The following is a 26,699-nucleotide window of genomic DNA, read 5'->3' as shown; positions in this document are numbered from 1 at the left end:
AAAGGCCTGAACTGGACGTCGTCTTCTGGGTATTAAAAGCCGGTGTCCCTATAGCTGTAGTGCCAAGGCTTTTGCAAAACATAGTCATATGTATATAAGTATATATTTTTAGTAGATTAAAAAATGCACTCAAATTAAAGTTTCAGATATGATTTTCAGCATGAAAGTATCCTTTTCCACTGAAATCCTCAATTTAATTTAGGGTTTTCACACTTATTCGCTCAGGATACCAATGGATGCGAAGGCCGCAACAAAACCCTTTCATACAAATCAAATGTGAAGTATACTGTAAAGAACCCCATGAGCCATCTGGCATGTTGGCAACAAAATAAAGCTCCTAAACATGAAAGCCGGATGTCTTTTTTTTTTTTGTGCCTTTTTCTGCTTTGCCATTTCTCTTAGATCCAAAACAACAACCTAATCAGGAATTATTTGTTTGATTTCCTCCACGTAGATAATAATTTCCAACTGCATGCTTTTCAACAGGCAGAGGGGCTTACGGATTGCACTGATGAAGGGTGCAGGGCGTGTTGTGTTAGCCAAAAAGGTACGGTCGTGACAAGGAGACCATCTGGAAGGCCAGTGGGAGCTGAGGACCTGACAGAGAGAGCAGGCTGCCACCTCATTCTAACACCTGAGCTAAGCTCACAGTGTGTTTGGCTCTGTGAGCTTAAAAAAAAAATAAAACAGGGGAACACAGACAAATAGCAGGAATATTAGAACTAACACAAGAGTCCTGATGGAATATAACTACATATCTGCCAGCAATCTTTGTTTAGAAATCAGATCATATGAAAGAAAAGGCGTGAGAAGGAGAAGAGGCATGAGAAAGAGTGACAGGGGGAAAATGAGATTTTGAAAGTGTGACAGATCAACCAGAAGAGGTGCATTTTACCAGAGCAAATTCACATAAAATAACCGTTTTTGCATTCTTAGGCCAATACAAAGTCAAGGGCAAATGTGACAGAAGGAAAAGATAACAGTGTAGCGAGGGACAGCGCAGAAACAGCGACTCTTTCCAAACGTTTTTTTTTTTTTTTTACGCACTCAAAGATGAACATGAATCAATAAAAGGTTCAGAGTACATCACAGATTGTATAAAGTCGCAGTTTTAGAAGCACTAGAATATCCAATCAAACCCACCTTCAGCACAAGGACCTGCAGTCACTGGTTGAGTGACAATAATATTATATCATGATTTAATCTTACAGTAAAACCATGAAACAAAATATTGCTCATAAAGAAAACCAGATAACAGGACATTTAGGCCTACATAAGTACATTTCTAAAAAAAAAAAAAAAAAAAAAATGTATAAGCTGTTTGTGCCATTTAACTAAGAATGACTGACATTCAAAAAATAGGCTGACATATTTAATTCTTGAAAATACACCCAGTCTCAGATTCACTCCAAAAAGTAGAGATATGCCAATAAATTTGCCAAAAATCGGACTCAGCAACTTTTTCCATGATGGACTCTACTCTGTTATCGATTATGTATATCTTTTTTTTATAAAGCACCAAAGCTAAGAAATCTTACCATTTTCTATCAATAAAAGCACCCATGAACTATATGTGCTTTGATATACTTTTTGTTAGCTTTATAAAAAGAGGTTAAAGGTATAGTAGACGATTTTTCCTAGAAATGTCACTTTTTGAATAACTGCGCATTCAAAAGCCCATCCCTACTCTTCCTTCCCTCGAGGAGATTGCGTAAAAAAATCTCCCGAATACACTTTGGTCTTATTTCTTTCTTATTTCTTACTTACTTCTTCGGGTCAGACCTTAAAGAAAACGCCGCATTGTTGCCCGGAAAAACCTGATCAGTGCATCTTTATTAAAAAAGGTAAAGAGCAAAACTCTGGTAAAGTGCACTCGTGCTGCATATAAATCAGTTCAGAAAGCACAAGGAGAAGGACAAAAACAAACTCGGAATGTGCCCTAAAAATCAGAAAGAATAAAAACATACAGTATGCTTTCATGTATAAACACGTTTAATCTTGTAATCCCTTCATCTTCTATTGGATTTAAAACCACTCCTTCAACCATGGAAGCCGCAGCATTTTGGACAATGCTTTTGATGTTTTTTTTTACGTCTAAATCAGACGTAAAACAAAGTTAGTTTGTGTGAGTCTTATTCAGTAATCGCCCCTGGCTGGCAGTTGTCTGCTTAGCGCTTCTGTAGACTCAAAATTCCTGTGATTTGCTTTAGGTTTGCTTACTACATGGTTACAGCACCAAAGCTCAGCATTGATCGTGCTTCCAGAGCTTTTAGATTTACAGCAGAAAATACAGAGCATGGTCTAAAGTCTTTTGAAGTCATGGTGATTTCAGGCACCCAAATCTATGACTAAGTCAAATTTTCTTTATTTTCTTTATTTTATTACGCATTAATGTTGTCATACAACGTTGACCCCAATGGGTTAATGTCTTTGCAGGACTATGATATAAAATGGGATCAATTTGGTATATTTTAACCCCCTTACAGGCTAGAGCAAAAAATAAATAAAATAACGTCTGGCAGGTTGAGCAGGTTCTAAAGCCGGCGGCAAGCCCACATTTTAAAATGAACTTCAGTGATTTTCCTGCAGGCATCTGATGCTGGAGAGAGAGAACAAATCCCCATATTGCCATACAGTTGGGTCTGCCAATCCGCCAGTCAAATCCCTTGCAAACAAGTTCCCTCTGAGATCCACGGCGAACTGGAGTTAAACATCAGAAGGGAAACTGCCTCTGCCTGTGACATCAATGCTGGCGCTGATAAGACATCTGGATTCGAAATCTTCAGACCAGGACTTTTTTTTTTCTTTTTTTTTTTTTGCGGCTTGGCCTTTGCGTGACCGTTAAAAGATAAGCAGGAAGCATAGAGAAGGCGAGGGTCTAACACAGCAACGGAGGGTGACATACCTTGCCTGTACTGTAATTATCTTCAGGGAATTCAGGAAATATTAGCGCTTAAAAAAAAAAAAGCCACAACGCAATGGTCGTCTGGTTTGGTTAATTTACATGAATCACCATCAAATGTTTAAACCAGCGAAATGGTTTGCTTTAGATTTTTCAGCCTTTCAAATTCTGTTTTTATACCCTGCAGTCAGTCTTTTTTTCCCTTTAGTAATTAGTCTTTTTTTTTTTTTTTTTGTTTTTTTTAAACCATCTTCACCTTCACGGTGAACCACCACCCCATGAAGCGATTCATTAGGCTGCTGTTCCTCCCTAGGCTTTTTCTTTTTTTTCTTTTTTTTTTTTTGCGTGTGTGTTTTGTTCTGCTGTGGAAGAAAACTCACACTCGAGCTGATTATCTTGTGCAGAAGGAAATGAAGTGCAAAACAGCGAAGCGCATTCCTGAAGGCTTTAGGTGACGTCCGATTCGCCTTTCTTCTCTGAATTATAAATGTTAAATTGGAAGGTGAAGCCAATTCACGATCGCTTTCCCATAAATGCTGTATGTTCCATGATTTTTAAAAAAATGTATTTTATGTTTATGAGGGGCGTGTTCATACAGCTAAAATGCAATCAGTATCTATCAATACTCAGCAAAGGATACGACACAAAGTTGTCTCATTTTTGCCTGAGAAATAAGGATTTCCCATTTCAGTCGTTGAACATTTACAGATTTCCTTAATCTCCAATCCATGAACTAGCGATTTCTTATTCCTAGCTTGCAAAGGTTAACTAATGTTGACCAAAAGACGCTCAAAACAGCAACGGCGCACAAATGAGTTCGCTGCATAACAGTTTCTACTCCTAGCAGCTTCAACTTTGATGTTATTACACCACAGCCCTAAGCCTGGTCAGAGCTGGCCTGAAACCGTTGATTCTTGCAGTGCAGCGTGCATACTAGGTCAGCGTGCACGCTTACACAATCATGTCAGGAAATGCATTCAGACACACATATATGCACACACAAACACACACACACACACACACACACACACACGCTGTGGCCTTTTGGCAACATAACCATTCTCCCTGCTTTCAGTAATAGATGTTTGTTTGCTAGATCTGTGCTAGCCGCCAGCATTAACCTGATGCATCCAAGCAGAGCCTGCGCTGGACACACCCTCTGCAGGCAAGCAGAGCCGTGCACTGCCAGAGATATAGTGAAACAAATCTATACTGCACAGGGAAAGTAAGAGTTCGGAGGGGGGTTATCTAGCTACAGTACATCATAGACTCTGATAAACAGTACGGGTCGGGAAGCAGGTCAACATACAATTTGGTTACTCTGACAAGTCTTGATTCATTGCGTGCCAGGTACGCGGCCCAAGCCGTCACCTGAGAGGAGTGCTGGGTTGGGAAGACTGGGGAGAGGGTGTAAGGGGGAGCAAAAATAAATAAAATAAATAAAACTGTCAGGGAGCTTAGAACAAACAGAAGTGGACTTTACAGCATGAGATGCAAGCAGATAAGAAACATCAGAGGGAGAGTCTGCTTTATCAGGATGCAAGGAAAAAGCAGGAGAAGAGCCGTGTTCCCTGCAGGGAGAGGGGAAGAGGAACGCAGCGCTGCATGGTGGGGTAGAGGCGCATGAAAAGAAAATTAGAGAATAATACATTCTGACTTAGGGCAGGAATGTAGTGCTTTTATTGACATAGTCCTGGATGTGGGTTGTTACGAGTATTTGGAAACTACAGTACACACGCCGACAGTGTGGGTAGGGGAACAGAAGCGACAGAAGACAGAGTGCTTGAGGCCTGCATTAACTATAGTGGTGCATAATGGGTCTCAGGGTTCCTCTACAAGAGACGGGGCAATACCGTAGCGTGTACAGTACCATTTCATTTGACAAATGTATTGAGAATATTTGCAAACTCGTTGTATAGTAACGTGTTAATAGGGTATATTTAAGCTGAGTTATTCCCACCCGTGGCAGATTTAGATTTAAAATTAAAAGTTTGTTTGGAGTGTAAATGAAACAGGCATCTCTACTAAGGTTAATTAGCAATGTAAAAGCAGCATCAATTTTGAAAATAATACTTCACCTGCCTTCTATTCACATTTTATCAAAAAAGCAAGTTAAATGAGTATATTCTTATGAATAATTAATTAAAAAGTTTTTATTTATATTACATAAATCACACCGTTCTGTTCCCTGTCTACACTCCCAGATTTTGAAACTGGAAGGCCTCCTTGCCATGACCCTAATTATTAGCTCCATCCTATCAATTTTAATCATTTCCATTTTAATGGCATCCTAATAAATACCAGAAAATATTGTAATAATTCAAACTCCCCATTAGGGTCGTCACGATACTAAAATATCAAACTCGATATCGATACCCAGGAAAATATCCCATACTCTATACCATTTTTGATACCATGGGGTTTTTTTTTAAAAAGTTACAAATAATTAAAGCCATAAAAAATATGTTATTAATGTGAAAAACTCAACATAAAACATGCTTTCTCAACAGAATCACAGATGCTTGTTAAATAAGTGTGCAAATGAGTGCTAAATAAATAACCCAAATATAACATGCCTAGTAGCATGCTAGCCACAGCTAATCACACAACATTAACGATGACCACCGGTCACACTAGCGTCAGTAATACATTTAATGAATGAAATGAAGTTATGAACGGGAACTTTAATTGATTAACCTGTCAGAATTCATCATGAAGGCCAGGGTGTCAGTCCTTGAGATGTTTGGCCAAGTTCGTTGTGCTGCTTGACTTCGTTGACACCACGTTAAAGCCCTGTTTGCACACAGGCTTGTCAAGATCTTTGGGTTTCCCTTCTTCGTTTGCCTCGTATGCTAAAATATTTAGCATTGATACCATGCCAAATTATTAATGTGTCCAGATACAGCGGTTGAGTATCTATTGTTTTCCAATTATATGCAAAAGGTTAAGGTTAAAAGCTTCCAATAATAAGAAAAAAGGTTAATTTCTTTGATCACTATAATGCTGTGATGACACATACAGGCCAAAACTAATGTTATAGTTACTTCTTTAGTCCTAAGTCATGATATTCTTTTAAAGATGAGCTTCCATTTATTGGTTTAAAAATGTTCCTCCACAAATTGTAGATGTCCTCGTTCTTAATCTAATTAGGACAACCAATTGGCCTTCTGAATTCCAATTATTGGACATGAATTCTTTGTTGCCATAGTGTGGCAATGCTATGCAGACTATTACCTTAAAAAAAGTTAATCAAATGCAGACTGCTTCATTTTTTTATTTATTTTTGCAAACTTTTCCAATATTGTTTCAAATTTCCTTTACCAGTCAGCGGAAAATCAACTACTGAGGGGAGTTTGGGACTCAATAAAGAGAAAACGCGGCCTCTGTTTTAATTAACAGTTCAATTATAACACGGCTAATGGCTTACTAAATATAATGGGTTTATAACTCAAAAAGTATGATCAATCATCTGATTGTCACTTTGTGAAACTGCAGAAAGTTCTAGGTTAGGCACTACACAGAGCCTTGCAAAAGTATTAATACCATTTGAACTTTATCGCATTTTGCTTCAAAATCCTCAAAGCATCTTATTGGAATATTTTGTGGTAGACAAACAAAATAATGCATATGGTTTTTCAAAGCTGTTGATGTAAAAATAAAAAAAAACGGAAAGATTTTGTTTCTATTCAGCCTGCCTGAGTCAGTACTTTTATATTTCCAAACCGTTTCAGCTCTTGCTGTATTTTTAGGGTCATGGTAATTTTAAAAGGGGAACCTTCACCCTAATCTAAAGTCTTTTGTAGCCTCTAGGAGATTTTCATTCAGTCCATCTTCTTGTCAGCTTTTACCCGCTTCCCTGCATGACGCTGCCATCATTATGCTTCACTGTGATCGTTGAGTTTTTAGGCTGTTACGTTTTAAAAGCATTCTGTTCGTACGCAAAAAAATGTTTTATTTTTCTCTCAGCTGACCGGAGCAGCTTTTTCAACAATATCTTCTCGCATACAGGCCATATTTTTGGGGTCCATCGCTAATGGCCGTGCTGTCAAATTATTTCTCACCACAGCTTTGGTTCCAGCTCCTCCAAAGTCTCAGTACTACACACAGGGGGAGTCTGAAATTAGGCAATTGGGTGCACTGGGTTCCTTCAAGGCTAAAAGAGTAAGAGTAAATACTGTATCGATGAATTTTCAGCTTTTTCGTTTGTAAATCATTTGGAAAATTATTTACTTCCAACTTTCAATTATGCAATGCATTGTGCTGGTTTATCCCAGCGGCCTGCAACTTATGGCTCCAGAGCCTTTCACAATGGTTCTTAAATAACTAAGGGATCAATGTTGAAATGTGTTCTTAGATATGCTAGATATAAGAACAAATGCAGGTTTTAGCTGTTTTTAAGTTTTTCATTGAACAATCGCATTGAATTTCCACAAAAAGAATGACTCTAAAAACATCATTCTTTGATTCTGTTTTTCTTTTCATTAGGGTCAGAGTTGATTCAAATATCAACATCTCACAAAAAGGAAATGCTTGTTGCTTTAAGTTTTTCCTTATTTCAAAACCTACAAAATAGAAATAAAATGTTAACTATTTACAAACGACAACAAATTTTGTATAGTAGATGTTTGTAAGAAAATCTGAAGTTTTCTTAAAAAAAAAAAAACATTTGTGGCTCTGAGCGAGTTTTATTCAGCTGACTGACAGCTAAAATAGCTCTTAGGGTTGTAAAGGTTACGGACCCCCTGGTCTATCCAAAAAGAGCTCTGCATTTTGGGTCATGATAAGCACTAGGGAGAACTTTTACATGAGACGGGTTTTATACAGCTTGGAGGTAAAGAGCGATCCAAATCAGATATGATGAAAATGCACATTTCAGGGCTTTGTGTTTTGTAAGCGGATGATCCTGAGATTTGGCCGGTGTTTCATGTTTGCAGAACAATTGTTTTTTTTCTGCTTGTAAAGAGTTTACTCAATAATAATAAAATGCAAAACTAACTAAACTCAACAAATCCGAGGGCACTGTGTGTTTGAGGATGGGTTTATGTGGAGCCGGGCCCGCTGAGGCAGAAATGCCGCCAGCAGCTTTTTGAAAAGGGAGCATGTGTCCGGCATCCACCGACGCTGTGCTGGGTCACAGATGTCACCTGGTCCCTGCCTCATACAGCTTGCGTCGCATACCCCAGCCACTGCTGCGGTCGTTGGCGTGCAGCTCCACATGGTAGCACTGACACGGAAAGCAAGAGGCATGCTGTTTTCATTGTTGTTTAGATCCTCTTTTATTGAAATACTGACCAAAAAAAAAAAAAAAAAAAAAAAAAGATCTGAGAAAATCCAAAAAGAAACCAAAAAAAAAAAAAAATGCTATCCAGAGCTACTGGCTATGTCAGGTTTTGCGATGGGCTTGCCAAGTGTGTACACTGCACGCTGCGCTAAATTAAACACTGGCCTTAAACACATCTTATCAGTCGGGATAAAAAGCCTGGCAATGGATAATGTACTTAGATAGTGTCTGCTGCAGGAAGATGTGTGAAACCACAATCAGCGAATAAATGGAACAAAGACCTGTGTGTGTCGGGGTTTGTGTCTGTGTGGTGAGAGCATAAAGGCTCTGCTAATCGCTCAAAGGAGCTCCCTAGCCATGGTGTGGTCATCTTTTTGAGAGGGCCTGAAATTCCTTTTGCACGCCTCGCCACTTGTTTGCTGGAGAAGCCCGAAATGGTTCGCCACAAGAAACCACCATGCAGATTGTTGATGCATCATTTTCCTTCTCTCTCTCTCTCTCTCTCGCTCGCTCTGTCTCTCTCGCTCTCTCCGAAATGTGCCCACCCACACAGCGCTGACATTTCTTTTCTGTAGAGTCTTTAAATTACCACGCGTATTAGTGAAGCACTGGGAAGACAGCGTTTTATTCTTCTGCTTAATCTTGTGTGCTTTCGAGGTCAGCGCCGGCCCGAGCTCCCCACTCTTTACCTTTACTTTCACTCCCTCCCGCCTCAGCCTATCACCCCACCCCCACCCCCCACCCCACTAGGAGGACACAAGTGATTACACTCAGCGTCCCAGAGGAGCCCCTGCTGCTCCGCTCTTCTCTGACAAGATCAGCATAGGACGGCACGGCACACTCCTGTTACACGCCTGCCTCCATTCCCTTCAGCTGCCACCAGCCACCCACTTGCTGCCAATTGTGACTCATTTCTAATGACACCAAGCAGGGCACGGTTCAGTACCATTAGGTAAAAAAAATTTTGTCATTGCGTCAGTTACTTATTTAGACTACTCTCACTTAAATGTAGTTTTTTTTACGCCGCACAATTAACATAGCACTCTCAATCAAACTTTATAGCATCGGTGGTCTTTGCGGCGTGGCAGAAATTCGTTTCAGCAAGTGCCACCGCAAGGACCTTTGCGATATAACGGGGTCAGATTTAAATTAATTTATATAGAACTCAACTCATCCCGACCCAGATCAATTACTCAATCAGTCAGTCCCAATGAAATAGAGTCCAGTTCAGCTCAATATATTTTACTACAGAGGTAATGTCAGTTAAGCATTTAATGCCAATTTGTGAAAAAAAAATTAAGAAATCTGTCCAAGGATGTCCACCCAATTACATCGAGTCGCTGGTTTTGCAGCAATCCCTCATGTCCTGACAGTGAGAGGAAATGCTTCCCTTTTAATGGGTAGAAACCTCTGGCAGAACTGGGCTCAGTATGAGGGAGGACACAAAGTTAACGGCAGTAATTGGTTCATCATTGGCTTTCGTCAAGGAAATAGAGGAAGCAAAAGAAAGAAGCGCTGGGCCAGGAGAAGAGGAGTATGTTCTATGTAAATGTAAAAATAAAGAGCAAAAAAGCTTAATGGCAGGAACGACTCCTTTTATGGCTTTGTAAAGAGGAACATCAAATCACTGAACCAGGGGTCATTTTAATGTGAAGGATGAGCAAAGCAAAAAACACAGAGTTACTGATTATGGCTGAGTGTCCGACTCAATCTAGGACAAGGAAAGTTAAACCATCAGTGAATCCGTACCAGCACTGCATTCAAAAGCATCTGTAACATTAATCACAAATGCCATTTAAAATAGGCTTTCTGATCTTTATGTAAGCTTTTCTGTAATTGTTCTGGAGAAGCACAATGTAAATCTTACATTTTTGTGTTTTCTTCTTAATCTTCAATAAAAAAATAATACTTTAGAAAGAACAGTTTCGATTTTTTACTCTCTTAAAATGAAAAACATCAGTTAAAATATTAGGCAGATCAATTTTAGACGATTAGTATTTTTTTTCTTTCTTTTTTTTTTTTTTTAACCAAAATGCAACCAAAGCATTTCAAACTCAGCTGGTTGGCACTTCTGTTTCTTTCATACACAAAAATATGTCTTCCTAGTTCCAGTTCTTGTTTTAACGCCGGTTTACCAATATGCCATAAAAAAACATCACTTTTTTTCTTTCTTTTTTTTCTTTTTTAACCAAAACAGATGATCAACAATTGTTCCAACCGCTAAATAACGTTGATAGGAGTAACAGGAGTTGCTGAAATAGCCCGATTTGTCTGTCCTGGAAACAAGGAAAAGTTGTAGTCGTTTCTTTCAGCTAGCTGACCAGCAGTTTGAAGCAACAGATGGGGAACGCTGCATTACCCTATGCTCCTCATAAATCACTTTCTATTGATACATATACAGCTGCTATTCAAACAGCCGCTGTATATATCTCTGGCGTCACTCTGTTTTCTACCCTGGATCTGTTTGGGTATTCTGCCGCACAGCATGTTTGTGAAAGCAATCGTCCCAACATTCAGGGAGAGGGTTTGGTCCTTACAGCCCCCATTAACTACCATTACTTCATTAATTTGCTGTTGAATGTTAATATAACTCTAGTATAAATATGCTGCATAACTACACAGTCATGTAATTCAGGTAACAGCTAAAAAAAAAAATCTTTGTAATACCAGCAATCCAGCTTGAGATCGGATCGAAAAGAATCGATTCTAAATCTTGAGAATCGTAATCGAATCGGGTCCTGAAATTCGAATCGATACCCAGCCCTAGTATTGTGACATTGTTGACCAGCCTAAAAGCCACGCTAAACCTAAACGGCAGCTCTCGAGTACGTCTTCTTTTCTTCTATTTTGCTCAAAGTTTATTAACATAATAATTAACAGTTATCTTCATTACAGAACCATCCAAGGGCGCCACGAAAAGTTGGTCCAAAGTTGTTGAGGCGAGGGCATGAGCGCAACACGGGGGCCCGGGCTCCTAATCTCAGTTAAGACAAGCCCAGCAGGCAGGCCGGCACAAAGGAGCTTGGTCCAGTGTTAAAGGAATTAAAGCAAAGCCTCCTCTCTGTTGTTATGTTAATCCGCAAGACAATGATTATCTGTGAGGTAACGTTGCCACGGTGATAAACATGGCTCAAGAGTGCCTCAATTAGGGCGCACAGAACGAGTGAGGCGGATGATGCTATGATTGAGAAAGGCGTCTTGCTATTTCACTTGAGTGGATGGATGGGCTTTTAAACGGAGGGCTGGGTTTACACACGGAGCCTGATTATTCCCATGATCCAGGTTCAATAACGCCTGCAAAAATCAGCTCGCAGATCACATCGGTATCTAAATGACTCAATAACATGGTGTTAACGTGAAACGATAATGAGTAAGTATGCCATATGGGGTTGCATTGTGCCTCATAAATCTTCTAATGTGACAGCAAAGCAGTACAGATAGCTTCCCGGCTCTATTTTCTTTGTTTCAAGATGGAAAGCTTCAATGCAGCCATAACAGCGAATCCATCAACAATAATCCTTTATTCTCTCCTCAAATCCAAGAGTTGAGGGGAAAAAAAAAAAAAGCTCTCGGAAGGTGTTTAAAGCCCCGCGTTAAATTGATGTGCCGACTTTAGTTCTAGATTTTGTTTTAAAAAAAAATAAACAGCCACACTGAGGCAGGCTTATGTTTTTTCATCACACAGCGTGTCACACAGCTTTTCTACAGATGCACATTTCAAACGTGGTAGCATGGCTGGCATCACAGGAGTGTCTCCTCGATCCTCGTCAAAACTCGCTCAGGGGCGACCGACGCAGACAGGATCCATCCCACTAACTCTGCGCTGTTTCCCGGCACCTCTATCATGCTTTTCCTGCTGCTCGAGTGAACGATGTTGCCTCGTGTTTTTGGACGGCGGTCAGTCGCTTGCTCTGGCTCCACCACCACCCCCATCCCCAATCTGTCTTACAGCTCCAACAACATAATGGGTCTTGGACAGCTGTGTCATCACACTGAGTCCTATTAGGGGCCTTATATCTGACTGGCATGTTGTTATTGCTCTCCAAGACTAAAGCTGAGGACAGCGTCTTCCAAACTGGCCTTTTTAAAGTCCTTCATGCACTGATGGTACTGGCAATAAGGCGATGTCAGAGAGCGCCAGGAAAGCATGCAAACAGGAACACTAGGCGATGGCAAGATCTCCGAGGCTACACGGCAGATGTGTCAGATGGACACGGCCTTGTGCTGCTTTTCCAAAGGTTTTGCCGTAGTGAATACCGCTCTTACAAATGCTGAGAGAGGGCTGAGAGGAATGTACAAGCTTTCAGAGGTAGCAAAATGTAGCTTAAAAGGTTTATCTTTATTTTTATTTATTTTTTGTCCTTTCTAGCCATACTAGCAAGGCATCTTGGGGTGTAATGAAAAAAAACTAGCTCACAAGAGAGATAATCTAAAAATACCCAAATATAGTGAGTTTTCATGTAAATAATCAATCAGCTGGCCAAAAATCTAAATGGGCGAGTTTTCCCTTCGTCGGTTCTCATCATTAGAGCTACATGATGAGGAAAATATGCCACAATGGCACGATTACTGAAAATTGCAATGATAAAATTGCTTACAAATAACCCACATAATCCTGAGACTTTTCTTCCGTAACCAGTGCACAGCGTCCTTAAACCTATCCATCGGGATCTCAACAACTAAATATATAAAGCTCTTGTGGGCTTTTTTTTTTTTTGGGGGGGGGGGGGTAGCATTTAGCCACCCAACTGGCTAAATGTATTAATGATTTGAGGAGTATGAATGGACAACACTTAGATATAATATCTTACCCAATATATTGCTTAAAAGTGCATGGCCGCGTTATTTGACTTTTTTAATATATACGTCGTAACTCACTGGTTGCATACAAAGTTTTTATTAAAGGTTATCACATCCTGCTGGCGTATTAGTTGTTATTTTGGTGTTTTACGCTCCGTTAGTAAATAAAGCCTTACGTGATTATTTTTAAGAACAGAGGAAGTACGTACTGCACTTGTACAGCAGGAGTTAAAACAAGGAAGTGGCTAACGGCTATTAGCATCTACCAGCGAAACAATTAAGAATGTTCCAAGATCCAGAGGGAAAAAAAAAAAAAAAAAACACGTAAAAAAAACATGATTCCAAGAGGGAAGGGACTGGAATGTCGCTGGTAATACAGTACAAATGTTGGTGTTCACTGAAGCAGATACAAAACCTGTCAATTGCTCAGATGTGACGGCAGAGTTGATTGACGTGAGCACATTTTCTGATAAGAGGCTCTTAAAGTTGCTGTAGATCGTTTTATTTAATTGATAACGGTTGGTGTACGATCACGCCAAGCTGCCGCTTTACTGTAAAGCATTGCAGAGGGTTGCCATCATTTAATACTGTTTAATTATTTAAGCAAACCGGCATTATGATAGTTCTGTGATACTGTCTGTTCATATCTGGTCACCGCGCCCTGGGGATATTTTTATCCTCAAAAAGCACCATCAAAACATTATGAGGATAGAAGCTTGGTGTATAAACCTTTATTTTGTCATGATCAAACAGTTTTGGGTCTTTTTTTAATAAGCATATGGCTATATACCTTTAAGAATTTTCTTTCTGTAATGGCATCAAACACCAAATACTTTGACGTACTTTACTGAGTTTAACCTAAAAGAAAGGCTTTTTTTGCATAAACATGAATAACTTTTCAGTTCCATCAATTTCACTGTGAATTCAAACCTTTTACATCTTTTACAGAAACCGCTGCATTTGTTTTTGCGTTATAATCCTTTGAAAATAAAACATTAGCATGGGTCAAAATTGTAACAAGAAGGTCAGAACAGGAAAAACAGCAGGTATTGCTACTGGCCAGGAAAAGCCTGATTGGTCCACCTCTAGCTTAATGAATCACAAATTGTGTTTTGATGACTCTGCAATCTGGGTACAATCATTTAGACAACAATCTAGTCTGTCTACACAGTGCGGTTTCTTTATGCTTGTCTAAATCTATAAGGGTCTGAAGGCGCATGTTTTAAAAAAACTATAATAAAGGTTTCCTAGATCAAATGGATGGTATTTCACAGATCAATTACTAAGCTAATTTCAAGCAATATGTTCATCTATTGTCTATACCTGCCCATACCTGCTTTTCCCTGCAGGGTGGCTCCAGGTATCATTGGGCGAAAAGCGGGTTAAACCCTAGACAGGTCGCCAGTGTATCACAGGGAAACACAGAGACACACAGGACAAACCACCATGAGCACCCACATATACACACCATAGGGCAATTTGGAGAGGTCAATTAACCATAGGCTGGGATTCAAACCTTGCTGCAAGGCAGCAGTGCTGCCAACTGCGCCACTGCGCCGCCCTTTCAATGAAAATACGCAAAGCACTTTCATATAAGGCAGAAAAACACTCAATTAAAAAGTAAACAGGGAAAATATGAGACAAAGAAAAGAAAATATAGGATTCTATCAAGCATCAAAAGATGCCTCGGCCACTATAAACGTGCTAGTCATAAACTGTGCTCTGTAACTGACAGAAGTTTTAGAGACGCCAGAGAGTATTTAATCTTCTCTTGTAATACATTAGAAGCTTAATGCAGAAAGAGATTATATACTGTAGATGAATGATTAAAGCTGCAGCGCTGGTATAAAAAGCATGGCTGCATTGCTCTTGCCAACAGCGTAATAACACAAACAATTGAGATTCTTAGACATTAATTGGGAAGCTGCTGCTCTGCAGAATATTAAGAACAAAAAGGATTACGTGTTTGCGCGAGACACAAACATCAAGAAAAAGAAACGTCATACTAATTGTACATCTCAATTCCCTTTGAACAGAGCTGACAGCACGTCTTTCACTTCTGCAAATATTTATTTTAGGGGTGATGCGGAACGGAAAATTCAATGCTTCCCTTGTACATGAAAAACCGCTTGGCGTCCTGTGTTGCCTGCTTTGTCTCAAGAGTAATACATGTTGCTTTTCATAAACCATGCACATTACTAAGATTGAGTGCCCCTGCAACCAGCAAATAACCTCCATCTGCGCTGGCACAAGTAGGGGAGGATTTTTATTGACAGTGCAGCATAAAATAAAAGAAGCGCATCTATATTGCACAGGCTGCAACATAAGCCTTGTAAATTCATTTTATAATTCAATCAATAACTGAAGCATTGGAAATGAGACTTTCCTGGCCAGCAGAGCACCCAAGTACCCAGGAATACCATTAAGCGATCATAAAGTGAACATCACAGCGAGCTCTAATAAGAGATATTACAACTGTATTCTAGGAGGGTAACGCTCCTGGAAATATTTCAAGATACATCTATTAGGTTAATATAACCATAAATCCTCTCTTCTAAATGCGCCACAATTACAATAACTGTCAAAACATGCTGATGTGATGCTTTTCTCCCCGCTTTGCGGATCTGGTAGCGTTTTGCTGAGCAGACTTGCGCGAAAAGCCTAAAGTAAAGCTTGCTCGCTGTGTGAGTTGCAGCTGCTCCCCCACATGTTGGTTGTCCTTGGGTTGCAGAATGATTGTTAAAAATAGCATGCACTGGCCAAGAACAATGACCTGAAAGCAATAAAACGAGTGAATATATTACCAGCACTGAGTCATAATAATGGTGGTAAAATGGTGTTGTCGTTTCGTTTTTTCATGTAAAACCGTCCTGAGAGTCTTGCTTGTGTTACTTGTTTGTGTTGTGAAAGTTAAGGAGTTTTTTAATTTTAAATGTGGTAGAAAGAATATGCATTGTACAAAAGATAAACATAACATCCAATTTTCTTCATTTATCTCCGATGAGAGGGCCTCACTTGTTCACCACTAAACGAAGAGAGAAAACCTTTCAAGTACAACATAAATCATTTCTGGCCTATTAGAATTTGCAACAATGAGCCTGAGATGTTAGGCTCAAGGATTGTGTTCATTCCCGTCCACTCACATACCTTTGACAATCGACTCCTTAGGATTTCTCTCCTCTCCCTCCTCTGCATTATCAGCTGAATCTTTTGCTGAAGACCCCATTTGAATCCCTCCATTGTGCACTGATACAAAAATAAAAAATAAACTATTCCGTCTTCAGAAACATCCGCATTGTCTGAGAAACACAATATGTAACAAACACGCGTTTCGGTGTTGATTGGTATATTTACAATCTCGTTGTTCCCATTTTTCATCACATTTGCCTTGAGTTAGCGATTTCCTATATTTCCCAGAGTGCTTTTCAACAAGCGTTATAAAAAGGAAAGCTGAATAGAAGAAGAGGTCGTTTTATACAGTTTTGGATCTCGGTCCAAACTGTAAAAAAGAAAAGATGGTAAGCAGATATTCCTGGACCTCAGTCAGAGCACACTGCATTTGGGTCTTTAAAAGGCAACCTAACAGCACAGTCTAATCACTTTTACGTACATCTTTGTCACAAGTAGTTTCTACAGTAATCAGGCTTTATTTATGGAACCTGCAGAAAACCCAGACTGGACAGATGAATGTGTTTATGACTGGACGGATGGATTAATATGGGCAGACAGACGGATGGAATTCTTAACCGATTATTACATGGATGGATGGATTTCTCAATCAATACTTCCATGGGTCAATGGATGGATGGATTAATTTCTTTTACATTAAAAAGCTAATCATTTTAGAAGTATATGTGTGTGTAGACAACTGGAGAGGAAAGAAAAACTCGTTAAAAAGTCAATATTTCCCCATCCTCTACTTAACCGGACTGTTCCGAACCTTGAAAAATGTTTAACTGCGACCACTGTTCGCCTCACACACAAACCCCTACCAGGTATGCAGAGTATTTGTTGGCATTTTCCCCCATTGTGACTAAGTGTGCCATCAGCGCCTGACTGCCGATTTTGCTGTTTCTTCACAGTTTGACTGCTGTCTGATTACAAGCCCGGCGTCTTCCATAGGCCCCACGCTGTGCCAGGTGACAGGACTCCCGCGGCTGAAATCCAATCAGGCCAATCCTCTCCAATCCTTCGCAATCCGTTTCAGCCGCCGCCCGCACGCCGCCACACCGTCAGGAGCAAACGCAGCAAATGCCACATGCACTTACAATGAACTCATAGGGATATAGAGAGCAAATCATGCACAGTAATAACCTTAGCTCTTTTGAACTTTATAGAGACATACTGTGGGGGGGGGGGGGGGGGGGGGGGGCGGGGGGGGGGGTGCTAGGTGTTAAATAACACTGGACCGCTTCCAGCTTTATAGAGCAGGTGACCTTGCTATATGACCTCTCCGAACAGGTCAACGAGATAAATCTACCCCCTCAGGATCAATAGTTTAACAGGAATCACAACACCACCCTACTAAGGCTAAGAAGCCCTCCAGGAAGAAGGACTGGCATGAGTGGCACCTATAGAAATCCCTGCCTGTGAGCTAGATATCGCCCACCTTTCATCACGTTCCAGCACCCACTTTCCAGAGGCCTGGGGACGCACCCTTTCTGGATTTGTGCAGAGGTCACACTAAGGGCGCTCGATACTCGGCTAGCACTGAATCAGATACTCCTGGCTAAATGGGGGACGTTCGGCGTATGTGTGTGCGTGTGTGGATGGACGGGGAGCCACTGCTGGGAAATTTCAGCTCGGCGCTGAAAACAGAATAATACCAAATTTCCCCCCCCATGCAGAGGCAGTCCTGTCACACAACCTTTTCTACCCGAGTGTGGGAAATGCACCAGTTCTGTCACATGAGCTCATAGTCGGGCTCTTTTCTGCATGTCGCTGTTGGCCTGTGTGTTCTGAGTTACGGCTGGAGAATGCAGTTGGGGCTATTGTCACTATGAGCCTAATGTCCAGTGTCTGGTTCTTTTGACTCTTCTTTTGTGTTCGGGAGATCATCGGAGTGTTTGTGCCTGAAGCTGCGCGGGCACCTCAATCTCTTGCTCCATCTGCTGTTTCCAAACTCCAAACCTTTGTCCCACGCATGCCTTGATGCTACCTGAGTCGGCTGCGCTTTCAAACCGCTCCAATTCAGAGGAAGAGCTCTTGAAGACCAAAGCAAACTCAGATTCAGCTTTGGGTAAGGCACTGTGCGGTGCCACTTCCTAAAACCCAGAAAGCACAGTATCTTGTCAAGCAGCTGAGAGTTTTTCGCAGCGTCTCTGAATCCCTCCAGCCCTCCGTGCTCGCTCTGATCCCGTCCTCAGCCGTGGACTCGCGGCGGCTAAAAGGCGCTTTGATGGACCCAGGGTACTGAGCATCAGGGGAATCTATGGGGATGTGGGAGTGAGGGAGGTGTGTGTGTGTGTGTGTGTGGGGGGGGGGGGTGTTGTGTCCCACTGTGAATCCCTGAGCAACTTCTGATGAGCTCCAAATTCTCACTGTGTGTCACAGCCATTGCAATTCAGCTGTTAAGGAAGATAAAGAGTTGGAAAAGTTCATTTTTCTTGATGCAGTTGATCACACACACACACACACACACACACACACACACACACACACACAGAGACAACACAATGCCTTGGAAAAGCACAAAGTAGTGCAATGTGAAGTGGAATGATGGAGGATTGTTTACAAATAACAACCTAAACAATTCGGCATTCTCAAGTAGCCCCCCGGTATCGACAACTTTTTGCTAAAATTACGGCTGCAAGTCTTTGGAGGTATGTCTCCACCAGATCTGCACGTCTAGATACAGCTTAAGCTCTGTCAGATTGAATCAGATCATAGGGTAAGCAGACTTAGTAAATAGGCCAAAAGTTTCAAAATCATTATGTAAAATTGTTAAGAAAAGATCAGTTTCCCTTGTGTGTGGTGGAACAAAGGAAACTTAATTGTTACATCAAGATTCACTTATCGGAATACATTTTTACTGCATTTTTTTTATATTTAGGTTTTTCTTCCTCATTTAATTTTCTTGTATCTTTTCCTTCCCTTTCCTATTTATGTTGCAATTTTAGGAAGCTAATGGTTGTGACATGGCACGACGTGTTCAAGGGGTATGACTACAAATATTCCTACCCCTGTATATTTAAAGTAGAAAGAGAGAAACGCATGCAGAGCCACACAGGAGACCGAGCAACAATAGAGTTAAGTACCTCCCAGTGATAAGCAGAAAGGAAAAAACGGGGGAAGAGGGAATCTAAGCACTGCGTCTGAATGGGTGAGATGCCTATTTCTGGACAGCTCCAATGAGCCAAGAAGAAATGTTCTAAGACCCACTTCCCAGGCATGGCTGCTGTAGCAATAACTCCCCGAGATATAGCAAAACCATGCACACATAAGTCTGCTTATGTGCGCATGGAAACACATCTTTTCTGATGTTATCTTCTCTCTTTTTTTTTTTCCTTTCTGTTTTTGCTCCTGCTGAGCAACCTCCCTGCAGGGCCAAACACAGCCAGGGCAGCAGACCGTTTGAGGTAGAGTTCAGGTCAAGACCTTGCACTGGTTACCACCAAAACAAAGGCAGGCCACATTCTGAGTTAAACTATGACCCAAACTCTAACATTGTAACATTTTTGATATCTAACAACGACAACTTTATGTGCTATAAATCCACTGTCTATCCAACCTGACGGCGCAACGCTGTTGGGTAGAGCTACTATTTTTCCTTTCTGACTGAATTTCTATTCCAAACACCTGAGTGAGACAGGAAGATAAACGACAAGACATTTAGAAAGGCGGCACTTCTGGGGCCTTACTCTTTCACCTGCTGGAGAATGCTATCTGCCCAGATCAGTCTAGCTTGTTCAAGCTGGGCTTCGGCAGCCTCTTGGGCCGGTCCTCGCTGCCGTTTCTCCATGGAAACCTGCCTCGCTCTCAACCTGTGATTGGTTCGCACAATCACCAGACAGACACTCTGTCTTACAATACAGATAATAATGGCACTCTGCAAAGGATGACAGCGGGAGAAGACTGATGTGGAAAGGGCTTTTTTCCTACAGATTTTGCCCTTTAGCCACATCCTGAAAATGCCTTAAAAACAAACTCAGTGCCTACATACATACCGTACAGTGGCTGTTCTCTTAAAAGTCTCCAAGGCGCTACAGTGAGAAAAATTAGTATTGAACGCGTCAACGTTTTTCTTACTCAATATGTTTCTAGCGGGCTTATTGACATGAAATTAACACCAGAATCGGGCAACAGCTCAAGTAATCCATACATACAAAGAAAATGGTACAAATTAGCACCTAATTGGGTAAAAATTTAACAAGTGTGTTACAAGGAACGAGTATTGAAAACATGAAGAAAAAAAAACATTAAAAAAGGCAAAGGGAGCCAAGAACAATCACTGAAATCTGTAAATATTTGGAAAGCAATCCTAAACCCTATCAGTGCAAATAAACACTTCCATTACCATGCTAACGCACAAGAAGTCATGATAAGTAAAAGTAAATAGCTCTCGCAAACTGATTTTTGCAAAACACATCCTGATGGCACTGTTTACAGATGCATTTCTAAACTTCTGAATGTTCCTGGGAGCTCCTTCAGGACGATTATCTGACGGTTAAAGTACACCATTGTACCGTGAAATTACCCTTACCGGGTTCTCCTTGAACGATGACAGAGGAGTCAAAAGAATATTTAGTTTATTTGTCAAAGAGCCAAAGACCACTCAGAGAGGTGACCAGAAAGACTGAGGATCAGCGGCAGCTGGCTTTACATGAAAACAGTCAGTAACTCATTCAAGTGCAAAGGCCTCTATGGCCACACCGCGCCAGACTCCACTGCTGAAGAAAAGACACCTTGAAGCTGATTTAAGGTTTGCTACAGAACATCTGGATAGGCCAGTATAACACTGGGAAAAGCATAGTCCCACGAGATAAGACCAAAACAGAACTCTTTAAATGAAATTGCACATACCACTTTTGCAACAGAAATGGCAGAAATTGCAAGTTTGGAGGTTGGAACATCATGATGTGGGGCTGTTTTTGGTATATGATACTGCATATGATAATTAAAAGGAAGCATTAATGGAGCAATGTAGTTGGGACTTTCCTGATAATCTCAACAAAGGTAGCTGTCATTATGAACAAAGACTTTTCCTCCTTATAACTGAAAACATTTCACATAAGCATGTTCGGTACTTATTCTCTGAGGTTTTCCACTTCACTTCACAAAATTACATTAATGGACCGTTTTGCTTTTCATTCGTTGTACCTTTATATGATTCGGGTTGTGAATTTCGTGTAAATAGCCCCATTAAAAAGACATTTAACTGTGAAAATGATTGACATGGCCCATACTTATTATCCCCATTTTATCCATCATTAGGTTAGTAATTGTTTTCAAAAGGCTAAGATGAAGAAAACCCGAGATGAAAGACAAAAATTCCATAAAACACCAATCACATGCAAACAAACAGCCTTCTTTTCTGCACATAATGCACTCCTAATTCCATATATATTTATTCCGGATATTCAACAAAGGCATCTTTTCAATGGCTCCTGCTCTATTTAGAGATAATATTGCCTAAAACTGGGATGCACTGCACTGCGATGATCAATACACACAAAACAATGCTTCTCTATAAGCCTGCATCCTTTTGTAGCATTGTTAACACCCGATGCTACAAGGATTTTAAAGCCTTGCATTGAGTTTTTACCTCCCTGTTGTTTGTGCTCGCCCCCCCAACTGAAAGCAGAAATAAGCAACCCCCCCCTCTCCAAAAAGAAAAAAAAGTCTGATGTTTTCAGGAGAGGGGGGGGGGGGGACTACAGGATATATCTGGAACAACAAAAGCAGGAAAGGAGATGTATACAGAGCACACGCAAGCCAATATCAAGCATTATACACACACTGTACACTGAGCCAAAACACTGTGATGCTTGAAATTAGAATGGCTTTTCATGCAAACATGGTCGCTAGCTGTGCAGGTGATGACGGAGCTGCCGCTGCAGACAGAGCCGAAATGAAAAACAAATCCGAGTGCTATTTTAAATAAAACTCCACTTGGCAGTGAGTTGTTGCACAAAAAAAGTGATGGTGGGTTTGGGGTGTGGGGTGGGGGGGCAAACAAACACAGAAAAGCTCCTCACCATGTGATGAACGCCACCATTATATATACAGTCTAAATTATTACAGGAGTCACTGCCAATTTTTGCTCAGTGCAGCGCGCCTAACGGCTTTGGCAGAGCAACACTAATATGTTTAATGAAGTCATTAGTCAAAAAAATGAAGACAGACAGTGGTGTGAGGCATGAGACGTGGGGCCACAAAGGTCAGAAAGCGAGAGCATGAAACACAGGAGACGGAGGAGAGTAGATCAGATCAAGTGAGGGAGGCTACTTCTCTAAAGTGCATGGCAGGATGCATGTGACTCGGCGTAAACACGGTAGGAAGTGTGCCAGCGTGCTGGTGTCATTTGTCGGAAAAGTCAGAGCTGGATTGTGGAAGAGGAAAAAAAAAAAAAAAACTTCCTTGCAAATATTAAGGGTCATTCTGAGTGCCCTCTCTATTATTTGATTTAATCATCAAAAATTGCACAGCCTTGAATTAACATCTCCAATGTAATTATTTGAACTGGCAGATATGAACCCAGCACCCAAGTTCAGTGCAAAAAAAAAAAAGAAAAAGAAAAAAAAATGTAAAAATGGCACGCCAGTCCTGATCAAAGCAAATTGCAGCCGAAGAATGAGTCACTTTTGCTTTACGTAAAATAATTGGCCGCTGACAGTTGAAAGCAGTTTAAATTTAGGCAGACATCTATCTTGTTGCCGGCGACAGAACCCGAGACTACGGGCACAAAGTGCTGTCGCCGCAGTATATACGGCTGTTTACTTATTCATGAATGGATTACGGCTACTAACTCAATCAATCTGCTCTGCCAGTAACCAAGGCACGCTTTATAAGATAACATTAATGATGAATTAGTTGTCCATAGGTGTTGAGTTGCCTTCCACCTTATCAGCCGCTGCAATTCAAACAGAAGTGCTGGCGCAAATGGGTTGGAAGTCTGGAATTATCATGGCACTTATTGTCAAATAGTTTGCTGTTCTGTAAGGAAGATGAACCGAGTCTTGTAAAACAGGCAGAAGAGATAAGAGATGCTCCTTGAACTTTTCCACATCCAGTTGACAGGACAACTATTAGTGATGCACTCTACAAATATGGCTGACCAAAATTATGCCAGGAGCCACGTAGGGTAGTGGTTCCCATCCACCAGAGCATGGACCGGTACTGCACCAGTACATGGGTTATTGGGTACCAGAATGCACAGAAAGAATAAATAACTTGCGTTATTTGCTTCTTCTTTTTTCTCATCCAAACCTGAACAATGTTTTATTTTGAGGCGTGTTTTGTCGTGACCAATGGCCATATTCTGTCCATTACATCCATCTGCAGTCGCGTTTCCAGCAATGTTTATAATGCGTGTTTAGAAGTGTCACATTAGAAAAGGATAATGGAAATGGCAAAATTTGAATCTTACAAAAGAAACTTACAAAATTTTGCAAAAAAAAAAAGAAGTTTTTAACATTACCTTGAGGTGGTTTTTGATTTTTTTTCTTTTTTTCTTCTTCCGAAAAGCAGTAAATGTGCTAGAAGAGACAGGAATGCATTTGTCGAATTAGTTCTGACGTAGCCAACATTTACCTCACATGACTGATCAGCTGTTCCTGTCGCTGCCGTCTTCTCTAATGTTCCCATAATGCTTGAAAGTTTGCTCAAAATTCGCATGAGAACTGGCTGGCAACACGGCTTGCGGCTCACTCTTGACAGCTGTCCCGGTCACATGAACAGATACGCTGACAGCGTCATGTTCGGTGGCAAACCGTATTGCCGAGGCAAAGAAGCCATTCACTGTTGGTGAAGAATCCACCCTGCCAGCCGCAAAAAGACCTTTGGCGTAAACTTCTAGGAAAAGCGGCGCAATGACTGCGGCCTTAAAAGTACAAAAGGATCCTGGCGATCAAATAGGCAACACACTTTGTGGGTCATTAGCTATGTTAACGTGCACAAAATGTCACGATCGGATTGAAATGTGAAAAATAATAATTTGATTGTACCGTTTATATGGGCACACAGTTAATCCGATCATGATGTGCGTTTATATGCACCTGTCTTTATTTCGAACAAAACCACTCTGGTATGCGCAGTTATCCAATTTCCCTGAAAAGAAAATGATTCTGATTACTTTTCTCCATGTAAATGTAGCTACTGTCTTCCTTTACCCCTAGATGGGACAGCCAGGTTGCAGAAACAAGCTCAGGCCTTTCACTGGTTCGGCCTTATGGTAAGTTGATCTTTTGATGACTTTTATATTTCTGAATATTTAGTTGAATATTACTTAGCATATTCCAGTTTTTTTGTCAGTCATATCATTTTATTTTCATTTTTAATTTTATTTAGCTATTCATTTATTTTATTCTTTGCATACATGTAACCTGACTCTCGCCAGGTGGATGTAGTTCGTCCGAGCTCCACACAGCTCCACACATCCATCTGGAATCGCTGACATTGAGAGGGACGTCAATACCACTTAAAACGGACGAGCCAATCACCGGGATTTTCATAGATGTGACGCATCAGAGAAGCGACTGTAGCGAGCGGTAACATTGATGCTGCTATTTCATCCGTGTTGTACAATCTACTATTCTTACAGAATATTCATTCTTTAAAAGAACACCTGAGAGGCTTTGAAGGCTTTTGTTAGTGGAAACCATGTTCTCGCCCTTCTCCCAACCGGGATTGGCAATAGCTTGTGCCACATCAGTAAAGATGATGGACAAGTGGTTTATCCAATCATACGCAAGGATTTTGGATAAGGCCCCCCCTCCTTCTGAAATACAACTCCAATGAAGCGACCCCAGATGGCCGTGGGGAGCTCTGCGGAACCAAATCCATCAGGCGAGAATCAGGTTAGCAAATATGTGGAAGATGCTTTGGGGAGATGGGACAAAAAAAATACTTTTTGGCCAAAATATAAAGTATGTGGTGCAAACTAATACTGCGGATCACTCTGAAAACACCATGTCCACGGTAAAACATGGTGGTGTCAGCATCATGGTGTGGGGTCCTAAAAAAAAATTTAAAAAAAAATCAGCATAGGAAGTGAAGCTGGTCAGAGCTGATGGGTGCATCTAAATACAGGATAATCCATTAAGAAAATCTATTAGAGGCTGCAAAAAAAAAAAAAAAAAAAAAAAAAAACTGTAAAAACTGGGGTGGAGGGTGACCTTCCAGCAGGACAGCAACCCAGCACGTAAAGCCTGTCACCGGCATCCACCTGCATCATACGCACGGAGTTTGCAAGCAATGTACACCAGGACGTTTGGCACCTTCGCGTCATTGCAACGCTCACGTCGTCTCCGCGTATGAGAGCGTCCCTGGCCTCTGCGACCGTGCAGCTTTTAGAAAGTTGGTGCGAAACAGAAGCCACCACCCCCCCTCGTATCGCTGTTCTGATGTCACGCCAGAGCGTTTCATTCAAAAGCCATATCGGAGGCCTTATTAGACCACACCTCCTGGTGTTCAAATCAAACTCCTGTCTGTCTGGCTGCGCTGGTTATTAACCTGCACATTTCCCACATCCTGGCAGCAGCAGCAGCAGCAGCGATGCAGCCAGGCTGACCCAAACTAGCGGCTGCGCTCATAACACCACAGACAGAAGAGGATGGGCACACATGACAAATGGTGTCATGCGGCTTTCTCTCCAGGTTGTGAGTCACATGCGCTCCAGCCTTTAGTTTCAACGGCAGAACCCCCGTGTGGCTACAAACATTTAGCTTTGTGAGCTACGGCTTTCCAGCTCCGACGTGCCTCTCCAAGAGAATCGGAGGGAACGCGCGTTGATTCATCCAACCACACGCCAGAGGTTACAACGCAATCTCTCATCTGAGTCCAAGGTAACGACACGGGTCCTGCTTGCTTTTGCCCAGAAATAAACAAACAAAGCAGGGACCCGGTGCAGCGGAATAGCATCCTCGCATCCCCCCCATCTGCAGCCGAACACGTCCGAGCAGCGGCGCTCAGATAACGGTCACGGAGACCGCTGCCTGCACCCGGCCGCTATTCGGCCACCCCGATGCGATCAGCCGCGACGCAGTCAACAGGCCGGGGAAGAGGAGGGGGGGGGGGGTGCAGACGCGAGCAGCAGCCTGCTTTTCACGGCGTCTGCGTTTCCGTCAAGCAAAATGAGAGTGCGCTCCTTACCCCGGTGTGACGCGCCGGCTTCCAGAGGCATCCGACTGGAGGGGCTGCGGGAGGCTGGGTCTGACGCGGGTCTCGTCGCTCCAGAAAGCTGGGCAGAACGGCTGCAGCGGAAACAGGAACTGGAGGAGCTTGCGTCTCTGAATACGGCGGTCCAAGGCTGATCTGTGGGGATGTACTGAATGGCCGGTGTCAACACGGTGCGGGGAGGAGTGAAAACACGACTTCCGGGGAGGGTTTTTTAGAAATAAAAGCCTTTGTAATTTCATCTTAAATTAGTCGAGCGTTGCTTTAGAGCAGGGGTGTGAGACTCATTTCTATACTGGGACGCTTTGGCACCGTGAAGTCATTAAAAGGGCCGGTTGCACCTGTATTGATGACACTTTTGATTTCATAATGTCTTTCCAT

The 26,699-nt window shown here is 41.6% G+C and overlaps 1 protein-coding gene across 1 annotated transcript in view; it reads right to left on the bottom strand.

Moving 5' to 3' along the window:
* fut8b (fucosyltransferase 8b (alpha (1,6) fucosyltransferase)) overlaps positions 1-26,479 on the bottom strand; it is a 129,586-nt gene extending 103,107 nt beyond the window's left edge. Inside the window, exon 1 of the mRNA XM_012869111.3 lies at positions 26,295-26,479. The gene's annotated coding sequence lies outside the window, so the exon portion shown is untranslated. The remainder of the gene's footprint in view (positions 1-26,294) is intronic.
* Between the last annotated feature and the right edge of the window lie 220 nt (positions 26,480-26,699).

This window comes from Fundulus heteroclitus, chromosome 15, assembly GCF_011125445.2.
Source record: "Fundulus heteroclitus isolate FHET01 chromosome 15, MU-UCD_Fhet_4.1, whole genome shotgun sequence".
Lineage (NCBI taxonomy): Eukaryota > Metazoa > Chordata > Actinopteri > Cyprinodontiformes > Fundulidae > Fundulus > Fundulus heteroclitus.
The sequence above is the reverse complement of the archived record's forward strand: the minus strand, read 5'-3'. Positions and strand labels throughout refer to the sequence as shown.